The sequence below is a fragment of the Schistocerca cancellata genome, chromosome 11 (genome assembly GCF_023864275.1).
Source record: "Schistocerca cancellata isolate TAMUIC-IGC-003103 chromosome 11, iqSchCanc2.1, whole genome shotgun sequence".
NCBI lineage: Eukaryota > Metazoa > Arthropoda > Insecta > Orthoptera > Acrididae > Schistocerca > Schistocerca cancellata.
Genome location: NC_064636.1, coordinates 54,833,645 through 54,848,376, shown reverse-complemented (window position 1 = coordinate 54,848,376; position 14,732 = coordinate 54,833,645). Strand labels below are relative to the sequence as shown.

Here is a 14,732-nt window from a genome sequence, read left to right as displayed (position 1 = left end):
ACAAACACGAACAAACTGGGATTTAAAAAAAAGAAAAAAGAAGATGGTAGAGCACTTGCCCGCGAAAGGCAAAGGTCCCGAGTTCGAGTCTCGGTCGGGCACACAGTTTTAATCTGCCAGGAAGTTTCAAACAATGTATTACTTGTTACATTTGCTACGGGTATACTAGGTTCTTCTGACAGGGTGTGAGCTGTCATCTTTGCAATTAACAAAGGTAGCTCATAAGAAACTCTGGTGTTTAATATGTTCTGTTTTGGAGACTTTTTCCATGGTGGATTTAGTCTTAGAATTTTTTTGCCTTGATTTTTAAAGAAATCGAGAGAATTTCCTACACATTCAGGAATAGTTGATGGGTGCCTTTCAAGTTTTAAGTGTTTCACGCATTCGTTGCATAACGATTCGTAACACACACACACACACACACACACACACACACACACACACACACACACACACACACGCACGCACACAAGGCTCTTCCTCAGCACCAGAATACACGAAGGAGAGCGTTTTTTAAAAAAAGTCAGGTCATATTTCCGAAAATATCTTTCTTTGCTATTTTGTTATTACTTGGACTGGACACTGACTTACTAACAATGTCATTACTTACAGAATCTATCGTACACGTTCCTTCGTAATAACTTCACTGCTTCGCCTTTTACGGCAGGACCCCGTCCGGAACCAAGCATTCATATGCACGTGATGAAACAGTAACTAAAAAAAAGGAGACACAGCCCTACGATACAACACAGAATCACTGACCGGACATGGGTTTACACACATACGTGACGCAACAATGCAGTGAATGGCCCGTGATTTCACCCACGTTGTTGGAGGTATTGTTGTAGGAATTTAAATGACGGTGTTCACACGTGTGCGTGGCGTGACTATGACGGGGCAAACCGTGCCCTTGCCGTAGCAATGCCTACGTGTCACTCATTCTCTTCGCTTACACATTACCATATCCTTCCATCAACGAGTTTCCATATTTTGTCACGAAAACTCTGTCGGCACTGTTCGACGCTTTTTGACACACTGTGAGGATATAATGTTAAAGTCTAACTGTCCGAAAAGTATCCCCCAGTAGTTAGAGACTTTTTATACCTCTATTGCTACAGATTTAACCATTGAAGCTAGGCAGTTTTAAGAAAATTGCGGGGAAAAGATAGTATTAAACTGCTACAAACTAAGTCACTGACGTCATCCATACAGTTTCCACTATGTCGCTGCCGTTCCCAGATCTCATTGAATCCGCATCTACACTCCTGGAAATGGAAAAAAGAACACATTGACACCGGTGTGTCAGACCCACCATACTTGCTCCGGACACTGCACTGCGAGAGGGCTGTACAAGCAATGATCACACGCACGGCACAGCGGACACACCAGGAACCGCGGTGTTTGCCGTCGAATAGCGCTAGCTGCGCAGCATTTGTGCACCGCCGCCGTCAGTGTCAGCCAGTTTGCCGTGGCATACGGAGCTCCATCGCAGTCTTTAACACTGGTAGCATGCCGCGACAGCGTGGACGTGAACCGTATGTGCAGTTGACGGACTTTGAGCGAGGGCGTATAGTGGGCATGCGGGAGGCCGGGTGGACGTACCGCCGAATTGCTCAACACGTGGGGCGTGAGGTCTCCACAGTACATCGATGTTGTCGCCAGTGGTCGGCGGAAGGTGCACGTGCCCGTCGACCTGGGACCGGACCGCAGCGACGCACGGATGCACGCCAAGACCGTAGGATCCTACGCAGTGCCGTAGGGGACCGCACCGCCACTTCCCAGCAAATTAGGGACACTGTTGCTCCTGGGGTATCAGCGAGGACCATTCGCAACCGTCTCCATGAAGCTGGGCTACGGTCCCGCACACCGTTAGGCCGTCTTTCGCTCACGCCCCAACATCGTGCAGCCCGCCTCCAGTGGTGTCGCGACAGGCGTGAATGGGGGGACGAATGCAGACGTGTCGTCTTCAGCGATGAGAGTCGCTTCTGCCTTGGTGCCAATGATGGTCGTATGCGTGTTTGGCGCCGTGCAGGTGAGCGCCACAATCAGGACTGCATACGACCGAGGCACACAGGGCCAACACCCGGCATCATGGTGTGGGGAGCGATCTCCTACACTGGCCGTACACCACTGGTGATCGTCGAGGAGACACTGAATAGTGCACGTCCGCATGTATCCCGTGCCACCCAACGTGCTCTAGAAGGTGTAAGTCAACTACCCTGGCCAGCAAGATCTCCGGATCTGTCCCCCATTGAGCATGTTTGGGACTGGATGAAGCGTCGTCTCACGCGGTCTGCACGTCCAGCACGAACGCTGGTCCAACTGAGGCGCCAGGTGGAAATGGCATGGCAAGCCGTTCCACAGGACTACATCCAGCATCTGTACGATCGTCTCCATGGGAGAATAGCAGCCTGCATTGTTGCGAAAGGTGGATATACACTGTACTAGTGCCGACATTGTGCATGCTCTGTTGCCTGTGTCTATGTGCCTGTGGTTCTGTCAGTGTGATCATGTGATGTATCTGACCCCAGGAATGTGTCAATAAAGTTTCCCCTTCCTGGGACAATGAATTCACGGTGTTCTTATTTCAATTTCCAGGAGTGTATGTACAGAATATGCTGGCGTTAATGCCTCCTCTGCAGCAATTTTGTATGAAACTTCATAAGACTGAACGATACGTGGATGTCTCTCATGTCCGCTGTTAACAGTGCACAAGTAATGCAGAGACTGACTTTTTGATGTACATTGACGGGAAAAAATCGTGACGCCAAACGTAATTAATGCAGAGTTATGAAATTTGGGGAAAACATTTGTCTTCGTGACACATTTAAGTGATCAAAACTGCAAGATCACAGGTTAACGCAGGCGCGAGATATAGGCCATCAGCAAATGTGAATTGCTGGTACATTAAGAACCGGCGTAGCCGCCAGAATGTTGAATGCAAGCAAGCAAACGTGCATACATTGTTCAGGTGTCGGTTGTCAGTTTGTGGGATGGAGTTCCATGCTTGTTGCACATGATCGGTCAGTATAGGGACGGTTCTTGCTGCTTTTGGATGACGCTGGAGTTTGCGACGCCACTATCCGAATGTGCTGTAATACAGGGCTGTTACAAATGATTGAAGCGATTTCATAAATTCACTGTAGCTCCATTCATTGACATGTGGTCACGACACACTACAGATACGTAGAAAAACTCATAAAGTTTTGTTCGGCTGAAGCCGTACTTCAGGTTTCTGCCGTCAGAGCGCTCGAGAGCGCAGTGAGACAAAATGGCGACAGGAGACGAGAAAGCGTATGTCGTGCTTGAAATGCACTCACATCAGTCAGTCATAACAGTGCAACGACACTTCAAGACGAAGTTCAACAAAGATCCACCAACTGCTAACTCCATTCGGCGATGGTATGCGCAGTTTAAAGCTTCTGGATGCCTCTGTAAGGGGAAATCAACGGGTCGGCCTGCAGTGAGCGAAGAAACGGTTGAACGCGTGCGGGCAAGTTTCACGCGTAGCCCGCGGAAAATTGGCTCATGCCACAACTGGAGACAGACAGCGCCGACTTCATCTTTCAACAGGATGGTGTTCCACCGCACTTCCATCATGATGTTCGGCATTTCTTAAACAGGAGATTGGAAAACCGATGGATCGGTCGTGGTGGAGATCATGATCAGCAATTCGTGTCATGGCCTCCACGCTCTCCCGACTTAACCCCATGCGATTTCTTTCTGTGGGGTTATGTGAAAGATTCAGTGTTTAAACCTCCTCTACCAAGAAACGTGCCAGAACTGCGAGCTCGCATCAACGATTCTTTCGAACTCATTGATGGGAACATGCTGCGTTGAGTGTGGGAGGAACTTGATTATCGGCTTGATGTCTTCCGAATCACTAAAGGGGCACATATCGAACATTTGTGAATGCTTAAAAAAACTTTTTGAGTTTTTGTATGTGTGTACAAAGCATTGTGAAAATATCTCAAATAATAAAGTTATTGTAGAGCAGTGAAATCGCTTCAATCATTTGTAATAACCCTGTATTTTTAGACCATGCAGCATCGGACGTCTGGGAAGCGGCTATCGCGTGTAATAAGCCTGAATAGCTTTGCTACGTAGTTCAGACTACTACACGGAATTACTGAATAAATATTGGCGATGGCATACAAGAAATCGAATGTTAAATGAATTCTGATTTTCACTAACAAAAACAACCTCTTTGAACTGACTGAACAGAATGCACTAACTGGTGTACGTTAATCACGCCTAGCAGGCGAACAACATTTACGTAACACAATATACACACATACGATACATAGAATACATAGAAAGAAGGATCCTTTATTGTATGATTATATGATAGCGGAACAAACACTGGTAGCAGTTACTTCTGTAAAATATCTGGGAGTATGCGTGCGGAACGATTTGAAGTGGAATGATCACATTAAATTAATTGTTGGTAAGGCGGGTACCAGGTTGAGATTCATTGGGAGAGTGCTTAGAAAATGTAGTCCACCAACAAAGGAGGTGGCTTACAAAACACTCGTTCGACCTATACTTGAGTATTGCTCATCAGTGTGGGATCCGTACCAGATCGGGTTGACGGAGGAGATAGAGAAGATCCAAAGAAGAGCGGCGCGTTTCGTCACAGGGTTATTTGGTAACCGTGATAGCGTTACGGAGATGTTTAGCAAACTCGAGTGGCAGACTCTGCAAGAGAGGCGCTCTGCATCGCGGTGTAGCTTGCTCGCCAAGTTTCGAGAGGGTGCGTTTCTGGATGAGGTATCGAGTATATTGCTTCCCCCTACTTATACCTCCCGAGGAGATCACGAATGTAAAATTAGAGAGATTAGAGCACGCACAGAGGCCTTCAGACAGTCGTTCTTCCCGCGAACCATACGCGACTGGAACAGGAACGGAGGTAATGACAGTGGCACGTAAAGTGCCCTCCGCCACACACCGTTGGGTGGGTTGTGAAGTATAAATGTAGATGTAGATGTAGATGATAAACACTTGAACTTGCTGTAAGTTAGATTGATCTACACCAACTGTCGGTAATGATTTTAATGATACTGAATTTGCATTGTACTGAAGGTACAATGAGTACTGTGGTGGCAATAAATTCTTTAATTGAATAATCAATGAACACTATAGAACTCATGGTTATAGTCTGTCGGGAAGCTGAAGAGCGAGCGAGCGAGTCCCCACTCTGCCTACCCAGCTACGTCACGAGGCGCTTCTACAGGCTGTTTCACAACTTAGTACCGGTCCTGCCGCGGCGCGCGTTTTAAATCTTTGTCGACGCCGTGTACAGATACGTCCTGGCAGCGTTTATTTTTAGACAAATGCGTTAAGACCATAATGAACCCAAAACACGATAGCTTCTTCCGAAACACAACATTATAGAGTAAGTAATATTAACGTAGGAACGGAAGTCAGGATTCTGCTACAAATACAGAACCGAATGCCTGTTCATGTGAATGTATGTACCCTCCACTGCTACTCGTAAAACGAACCCCGTATGGTGCAATCAATCCGTAGAATTTAAGCCTTGTTCTTACTTTATGTTTCTATTAAGAGCTAGAAATTTCCAGGTAAATCCTATTTTACGCTGTGCCTTAAGTAAAACATCTTTCTGCCAAAGAAAACAGATTTTTTTTTTACGGCAGTAAGTAATGTCCATAATGTCGTCATTATTTTTTGGTTTATGTGAAAGTCCTCCATCGTTTGTCGAATGACCGATTTTGTGAAACTGCCTGTAACGAAGAGTTTCCTCCCAAAATTATCAGTTTTCCTTCGTGGCGGTTCCAGTCAACCACGCGGTTTATTTTCGCGTTTCTTCCTTATGCGTCCTATTGTGGCGAGGCTGACGTTTGCATAAATTGCAGCCCTCTGATTGGGACTGGGAATATTAGCCCATAGTTCTTTTGTGCCGCCTCGTTAACACATGATGTTGTAACATTACAGACAATCGAACGGTCGTTACTCCATAAATACCCCCTCTTCTCCATATTCTGCACATTTTCTTGCACTGCAGGGCGATTATTCATCACTTCCGGATACCGAAGTATATCAGTAAGCATACAAAATTAACTGTCTGACACTGGCAATTAAGATCCCACGAACAAAACGACGTGTATCACTGCTCGCTGATCTACACCGCTAGGCAGGTAACGGGCAACTGATTTTGGGTGCCCCTGTAGGCCAGTGGCAGGGTTCTTCTGGGAAAGGCCGCTTCCCCCACCAAAAGCACTGCTCACTCTTGAGTTTACAGACAGACTATACTAGAGATGTTAAAAACATTACTTTAGAATCATTTTGTTCTAATGAAACTGAATGAGTGTTTACGTTGATAAAGTACTGAAAAGCCACCACATCGAGTTGAACTGTAATTAATGTGGCACAGCACCTGGCGTCTTCTGTTAGTTGTATAATCCGGTGTTTGTTGGAAATTTTCGGCGTTAACTCCGATTATATCCTCTTGTCACATTAATACGCTGATACGTAATATAGCCTTTTTACTGGTATTGCTGCACACACAGTGATGGATTTGAGATAATAATGAACTATTTTCTGTAAATAATTGATGACGCTCGTGGAATGCACTTTGTGTTGTGTACAAAGTTCCGCGTAGTCAGCGCGTACACAACTTTCCCACCAGAGCGCGCCCCGCTAAGCACAACAGCGCAGGCGCAGCGCTCGTCCGTCTCCGCACTACGAGATGGCGCTGCCTTAGAGACAGACCAAATTCTGCTTCCGCTGATCCACGTATTAATATGTAATGCAGCCAGTGAGATTGCTGCTAATGTAGAACCTTTCTCCTCGCGGATCACACTCGTGCAGTGATACCTGAACGCACGAGGTATTATTACGAGTGTACAGACCTCCGATAAGTCAGTCGGCATTTGTCTGCACCAGATTGTACGAGTCTGCATTAGTCTTTACCAGTCCATAGTCAAGTTTCAGTCTGTGCCTAATGAGATTACCATATTCCTGTACATAGCCATGAAGATACATGACTAGACACTCTGTCAAGTATCAGAGATATGTGAGGATAAGATTAACGTACCAAGACCAAAGGAACTTCAGATGGTTAATTGTAAACAGCATCCAGAATCAAGTTATGTAATGTCTATCCTTTTTATTATTTTAATAAATGTGTGTGAAAATTAATCAAGTTCTGTTTAAAGTTGGTCACTGTCAATCTGCTACTCTAAGCATGCAAGTGGCATTTCTATCGTCTGACATAACGGCAGAAGATAAACATGCCACGATAAGGCCATGAGACATATTGCTGACACTCGCCTACTTCGTTAGAGTGACAACTCAAATAATCTGATGGTGTGTGTACCGAAGGTTTTACAGTACGCACACCACACTTTGAATCACAAACTTATTGTTTCACTCAGACATTACACTGTAGAGAACTGGACTTGATAAATACATAAACTGGTTCGCTATGGATAAATGTACTTGTTATGGCGGCGGTATGAAATGCACTGTTCATAAAAACACTGTCATACGATAACTACTAGTTCGTTGCTTGTGCTGGCGTGAGGTCATCAATGGATCCCATGTGGTAGTAAGATCACATTGCAACATTAGCTGCAGACACTGGTCACTTCATACCTTGCTGCTGGTCGCTGCAGTCCGTCGTAAACTACGCAGACTTCCAAAAGGCATGCCATGTGCTTTTTGAGCGGGAATAGCAACTATATCGCTCACAACCCGTCTCCGTCGAAATGTTGCATCGTGCAAGCCTTATTGTCCATTTGACTTGCTGAGACACCATAAATCCAGTTCGTGTTTGTTGTAAGCTCACTTTGATCTGTCTATAAGCGACGTCACCATACCGTACTAAAACCATCACTTTCGCGCTGCGTAATCTCTGTTCTGCATCTAAACAGTTCCAGAACACATCTCTCTCTACTGCCAAATTCACGCGCCAACCTGCATTGTCCGCATTCTCGGGGATTTCCCTCACATTTAAACATTAATTTACACTATGCCAAGTTCTCTATTTACAAATGGATATACCATAACATTACCATATTCAATTACAGTCATTTTATATATATACACTCCTGGAAATTGAAATAAGAACACCGTGAATTCATTGTCCCAGGAAGGGGAAACTTTATTGACACATTCCTGGGGACAGATACATCACATGATCACACTGACAGAACCACAGGCACATAGACACAGGCAACAGAGCATGCACAATGTCGGCACTAGTACAGTGTATATCCACCTTTCGCAGCAATGCAGGCTGCTATTCTCCCATGGAGACGATCGTAGAGATGCTGGATGTAGTCCTGTGGAACGGCTTGCCATGCCATTTCCACCTGGCGCCTCAGTTGGACCAGCGTTCGTGCTGGACGTGCAGACCGCGTGAGACGACGCTTCATCCAGTCCCAAACATGCTCAATGGGGGACAGATCCGGAGATCTTGCTGGCCAGGGTAGTTGACTTACACCTTCTAGAGCACGTTGGGTGGCATGGGATACATGCGGACGTGCATTGTCCTGTTGGAACAGCAAGTTCCCTTGCCGGTCTAGGAATGGTAGAACGATGGGTTCGATGACGGTTTGGATGTACCGTGCACTATTCAGTGTCCCCTCGACGATCACCAGTGGTGTACGGCCAGTGTAGGAGATCGCTCCCCACACCATGATGCCGAGTGTTGGCCCTGTGTGCCTCGGTCGTATGCAGTCCTGATTGTGGCGCTCACCTGCACGGCGCCAAACACGCATACGACCATCATTGGCACCAAGGCAGAAGCGACTGCATCGCTGAAGACGACACGTCTCCATTCGTCCCTCCATTCACGCCTGTCGCGACACCACTGGAGGCGGGCTGCACGATGTTGGGGCGTGAGCGGAAGACGGCCTAACGGTGTGCGGGACCGTAGCCCAGCTTCATGGAGACGGTTGCGAATGGTCCTCGCCGATACCCCAGGAGCAACAGTGTCCCTAATTTGCTGGGAAGTGGCGGTGCGGTCCCCTACGGCACTGCGTAGGATCCTACGGTCTTGGCGTACATCCGTGCGTCGCTGCGGTCCGGTCCCAGGTCGACGGGCACGTGCACCTTCCGCCGACCACTGGCGACGACATCGATGTACTGTGGAGACCTCACGCCCCACGTGTTGAGCAATTCGGCGGTACGTCCACCCGGCCTCCCGCATGCCCACTATACGCCCTCGCTCAAAGTCCGTCAGCTGCACATACGGTTCGCGTCTACGCTGTCGCGGCATGCTACCAGTGTTAAAGACTGCGATGGAGCTCCGTATGCCACGGCAAACTGGCTGACACTGACGGCGGCGGTGCACAAATGCTACGCAGCTAGCGCCATTCGACGGCCAACACCGCGGTTCCTGGTGTGTCCGCTGTGCCGTGCGTGTGATCATTGCTTGTACAGCCCTCTCGCAGTGTCCGGAGCAAATATGGTGGGTCTGACACACCGGTGTCAATGTGTTCTTTTTTCCATTTCCAGGAGCGTATATTAAATTAATATTTTTTACTATACGTAATAATATTATCCTAGTTTAATGCTTCTTTATTTCGTCGTCCGAGCGCAGCACTATTCAGATACTGTCTTACTCGTAGCGCTATTTCATTTGACTGCCGCCAGGCGAAGCACCCGTGCTTTTGTTTGTGCAACCATCCAACAGATGGCATGAGCGTTCACTTATTAAACTGCTACGCCTTGGCTATGCTTCGTTGTGGCATTACAAGTTGTCGCCCCATTACGTCCCATTTGTGCTCGACTGGAGACACATCTGGATATAAAGCAAGCCAAGGCAACGTGTCGACACTATGCAGAGCATGTTGGGTTAAAACAGCGTTATGTGGGCGAGCGTTATCCTGTTGGAGAACAGACCCTGGGGTACCGTTTATGAACGGCAGGACAACAGGTCGAATCAGCCGATTTACGTGCAATTTGGCAGTCAGGGAATAACCACGAAAGTGTTCCTGCTGTCATAGGAAGTCACACACCAGACCATAACTCCAGGTGTAGGTCCAGTGTGTCTAGCACACAGATAGGCAGGTTACAGGCCCTTAACTGGCCCCTTTCTGACTGGCACACGGCCATCAGTGGCACCGAGGTGGAAGACAACAGACCTACAACCTGCCCCCAAATGAGCTTTTGCTTGACACCACAAAAATCGCGCCGGCCGCGGTGGTCTAGCGGTTCTGGCGCTGCAGTCCGGAACCGTGGGATTGCTACGGTCACAGGTTCGAATCCTGCCTCGGGCATGGGTATGTGTGATGTCCTTAGGTTAGTTAGGCTTAAGTAGTTCTAAGTTCTAGGGGACTTATGACCTAAGATGTTGAGTCACATAGTGCTCAGAGCCATTTGAACCATTTTTGAACTAAAATCGCATATGGCTGTGGTTTGGCGTCAGTGGCATCTGGCTCAGAGCTGTCCTTGAAGTAACCTACACTCCTGGAAATGGAAAAAAGAACACATTGACACCGGTGTGTCAGACCCACCATACTTGCTCCGGACACTACGAGAGGGCTGTACAAGCAATGATCACACGCACGGCACAGCGGACACACCAGGAACCGCGGTGTTGGCCGTCGAATGGCGCTAGCTGCGCAGCATTTTTGCACCGCCGCCGTCAGTGTCAGCCAGTTTGCCGTGGCATACGGAGCTCCATCGCAGTCTTTAACACTGGTAGCATGCCGCGACAGCGTGGACGTGAACCATATGTGCAGTTGAAGGACTTTGAGCGAGGGCGTATAGTGGGCATGCGGGAGGCCGGGTGGACGTACCGCCGAATTGCTCAACACGTGGGGCGTGAGGTCTCCACAGTACATCGATGTTGTCGCCAGTGGTCGGCGGAAGGTGCACGTGCCCGTCGACCTGGGACCGGACCGCAGCGACGCACGGATGCACGCCAAGACCGTAGGATCCTACACAGTGCCGTAGGGGACCGCACCGCCACTTCCCAGCAAATTAGGGACACTGTTGCTCCTGGGGTATCGGCGAGGACCATTCGCAACCGTCTCATTGAAGCTGGGCTACGGTCCCTCACACCGTTAAACCGTCTTCCGCTCACGCCCCAACATCGTGCAGCCCGCCTCCAGTGGTGTCGCGACAGGCGTGAATGGAGGGACGAATGGAGACGTGTCGTCTTCAGCGATGAGAGTCGCTTCTGCCTCGGTGCCAATGATGGTCGTATGCGTGTTTGGCGCCGTGCAGGTGAGCGCCACAATCAGGACTGCATACGACCGAGGCACACAGGGCCAACACCCGGCATCATGGTGTGGGGAGCGATCTCCTACACTGTCCGTACACCACTGGTGATCGTCGAGGGGACACTGAATAGTGCACGGTACATCCAAACCGTCATCGAACCCATCGTTCTCCCATTCCTAGACCGGCAAGGGAACTTGCTGTTCCAACAGGACAATGCACGTCCGCATGTATCCCGTGCCACCCAACGTGCTCTAGAAGGTGTAAGTCAACTACCCTGGCCAGCAAGATCTCCGGATCTGTCCCCCATTGAGCATGTTTGGGACTGGATGAAGCGTCGTCTCACGCGGTCTGCACGTCCAGCACGAACGCTGGTCCAACTGAGGCGCCAGGTGGAAATGGCATGGCAAGCCGTTCCACAGGACTACATCCAGCATCTCTACGATCGTCTCCATGGGAGAATAGCAGCCTGCATTGCTGCGAAAGGTGGATATACACTGTACTAGTGCCGACATTGTGCATGCTCTGTTGCCTGTGTCTATGTGCCTGTGGTTCTGTCAGTGTGATCATGTGATGTATCTGACCCCAGGAATGTGTCAATAAAGTTTCCCCTTCCTGGGACAATGAATTCACGGTGTTCTTATTTCAATTTCCAGGAGTGTATTTGTAACAGTTCCTTGTGTCGCTGTGGTGCCAACTGCTGCTCATACTGCTGCTGGAGATTGTGATATTCGCTATTTTTGACTTCATTAAACCAGCAAATACGAGTAGTTAATACTTTCAGCCAGAAGGCAAATACTTGTTTATAAATAATGATTAATGTGTAATGAGGCGTCGCATGGCGACGGTGGAATTTTCTAAATAATGTAATTCGTCGTCTTTGGGCGGCAATATGAACAGAAAAGTACGGATAGATATGCGATTCTTGACTATTTTGTTCGCTGGAGAACAAATGAAGCCTTGAGCGCTAAAAAGACTTGTACTATTTTTCTCGAGTAAGACGGACGCAGATTTGTGGTAGTCTGATCTAATTTTTACTAAATGTATAAAAACGTGTTAAGTCTAAGTTTGAGTGAAGTGTAAAGAACTGTTATAACTTACCGTGACGACGCACGAGCGACTCAAAGAAGACAATGGCTGTATAAAAGAGCGCTCAATGGATATGATACGGACATAAAAATCTACCGTCATTGTAGTAGTAAGCTTAAGGTACGATATAGGTTTTAGTTATAATAAATATTTGTTCTGGGAATACTGAATCATTTAGCAGTGCTCATTTCTATTATCGCCTCAGTATTATTTTCATTTCAATTATGCATTTTGCTAATATTACAGACACCAAGATCAGCAGTGCAATGTGCGTGTTACATTGATAAAAAGAAAACTGTTTTATCGTCTTCTTGCATCAGCTTTAATATTGAATTTCCCTTTCGTGTGATGTTACAGTTGTTTTTGCGCCCTTAAGAACTTTCTGGTCCCTTAGGAAATTGTTTTGTCATAACAATAACTTCACAACCGGGTATGATCGTATCTACGATCATGAAGCAATTAGAAAGATGATAATGCGATTTCTTAATCAATAGCACGCTAGTTGTGACTGCCTCAAGCCACGCGAAACTGAAAGTAAAAACTAATCACATCTCATAATGCAATATTTTATGACAATGGTCAATCGATGATTCTTACGCCAATTGTGAATGATAAAACAGTAAGCTAAATCTCAATTTCCAACTTTCCATTGAATAACAACATCGCTTTTATTTTGCAACATCACAAGATGCAGTACGATGCCCCAGAGCCATATGCCGAACACACTGGCCTTCCCTCTCGGTAGTGTTACGTGGCCATCTGGAGCCCGGTCTCCTTGTGACCGTACATTCTGGTGACCACCGCTACCAGCAGTCGCGTGCAGTGGCTACATTGCTGCCAAGTCTTTCTGCAGTTATCGCAAAAGGAACATCCAGCTTCTCGTAGCCCCATTACACCACCTCGTTCTGACTCAGTGACGTATTGATAACGGCGTCTGTGTCGCTTTAAAGGCATTCTTGAATGACACAACTCACTACATCCAGTCTCAATGGTGACTAACCTTCACGACAGTTATAGTGTGTATTTAAAGCAAACCTATGTGCGCCACTCTTATGGCAATAAAAACTAAACTCTGTCTGAACACGTCCGCAGCTCGTGGTCGTGCGGTAGCGTTCTCGCTTCCCACGCCCGGGTTCCCGGGTTCGATTCCCGGCGGGGTCAGGGATTTTCCCTGCCTCGTGATGGCTGGGTGTTGTGTGCTGTCCTTAGGTTAGTTAGGTTTAAGTAGTTCTAAGTTCTAGGGGACTGATGACCATAGATGTTAAGTCCCATAGTGCTCAGAGCCATTCTGTCTGAACACGCCTTGGAAGACCCAACGGTACCAACCGGCCGCCGTGTCATCCTCACCCTACAGTCGTCACTGGATGCGGATATCGAGGGCCATATGGTCAGCACACCGCTCTCCCGGGCGTATGTCAGTTTGCAAGACCAGAGCTCCTCAGTTTGCCTCACAAGGGCGGAGTGCACCCCACTCGCCAACAGCGTTCGGCAGACCGGATGGTCACCCATCAAAGTGCTAGCCCAGCCCGACAGCGTTTAACTTTGATGATCTAACAGGAATCAGTGTTACCACTGCGGTAAAGCAGTTGGCTTCTTATGGCAATGGGTGGAAATTTTAACAGACATCATTGTATCTACCAAGTTTCGTTTATGTTCCACAACTCCTTTGTGGAGTTGCGATTTTCTGTCCGTTAGTGTTGTAAGTAGGCTGTTTATGTTTTCTTATTGGCAACGTTACGTAGCGCTCTGTACGAAAATCACTGGCTGTGCTGTGTGCAGTCTGTGGCTAGTTTGCATTGTTGTCTGCCATTGTAGTGTTGGGCAGCGGCAGCTGGATGTGAACAGCGCGTAGCGTTGCGCAGTTGGAGGTGAGCCGCCAGCAGTGGTGGATGTGGGGAGAGAAATGACGGAGATTTGAAATTTTTGCATGAACTGCTATATATATTATGACTATTAAGGTAAATGCATTGTTTGTTCTCTATTAAAATCTTTCATTTTGCTAACTATGCCTATCAGTAGTTAGTGCCTTCCGTAGTTTGAATCTTTTATTTAGCTGGCAGTAGTGGCGCTCGCTGTATTGCAGTAGTTCGAGTAATGAAGATTTTTGTGAGGTAAGTGACTTGTGAAAGGTATAGGTTAATGTTAGTCAGGGCCATTCTTTTGTAGGGATTTCTGAAAGTCAGATTGCGTTGTGTGTCAGTTTAAGCACAGTCTTGTATAGTTTTTCTAAGGGGACGTTTCAGTGTATTGTGAAATTTTATGTGTGACAATCACATTATCGTGGTTCACTGGTTAAAGTACAAAACCTATAGCGTAGATTTACGCAAAAAAAAAAAAATTTATGAGGGACGTCCAATAAGTAACTGAACACTTTTTTTTTCTCACAGCAGGTTTTTTTTTTAGGATTGGAATACACCATATTATTCTCCACCCTTCTGGCTACAAAAACC

At 47.3% G+C, this 14,732-nt stretch overlaps 1 protein-coding gene across 1 annotated transcript in view; it reads right to left on the bottom strand.

Annotated features, from left to right (window-relative positions):
- The window catches only part of LOC126108186 (neprilysin-2-like), a 246,429-nt gene that overhangs the window by 161,607 nt on the left and 70,090 nt on the right, over positions 1 to 14,732 (bottom strand). The window lies entirely within an intron of this gene.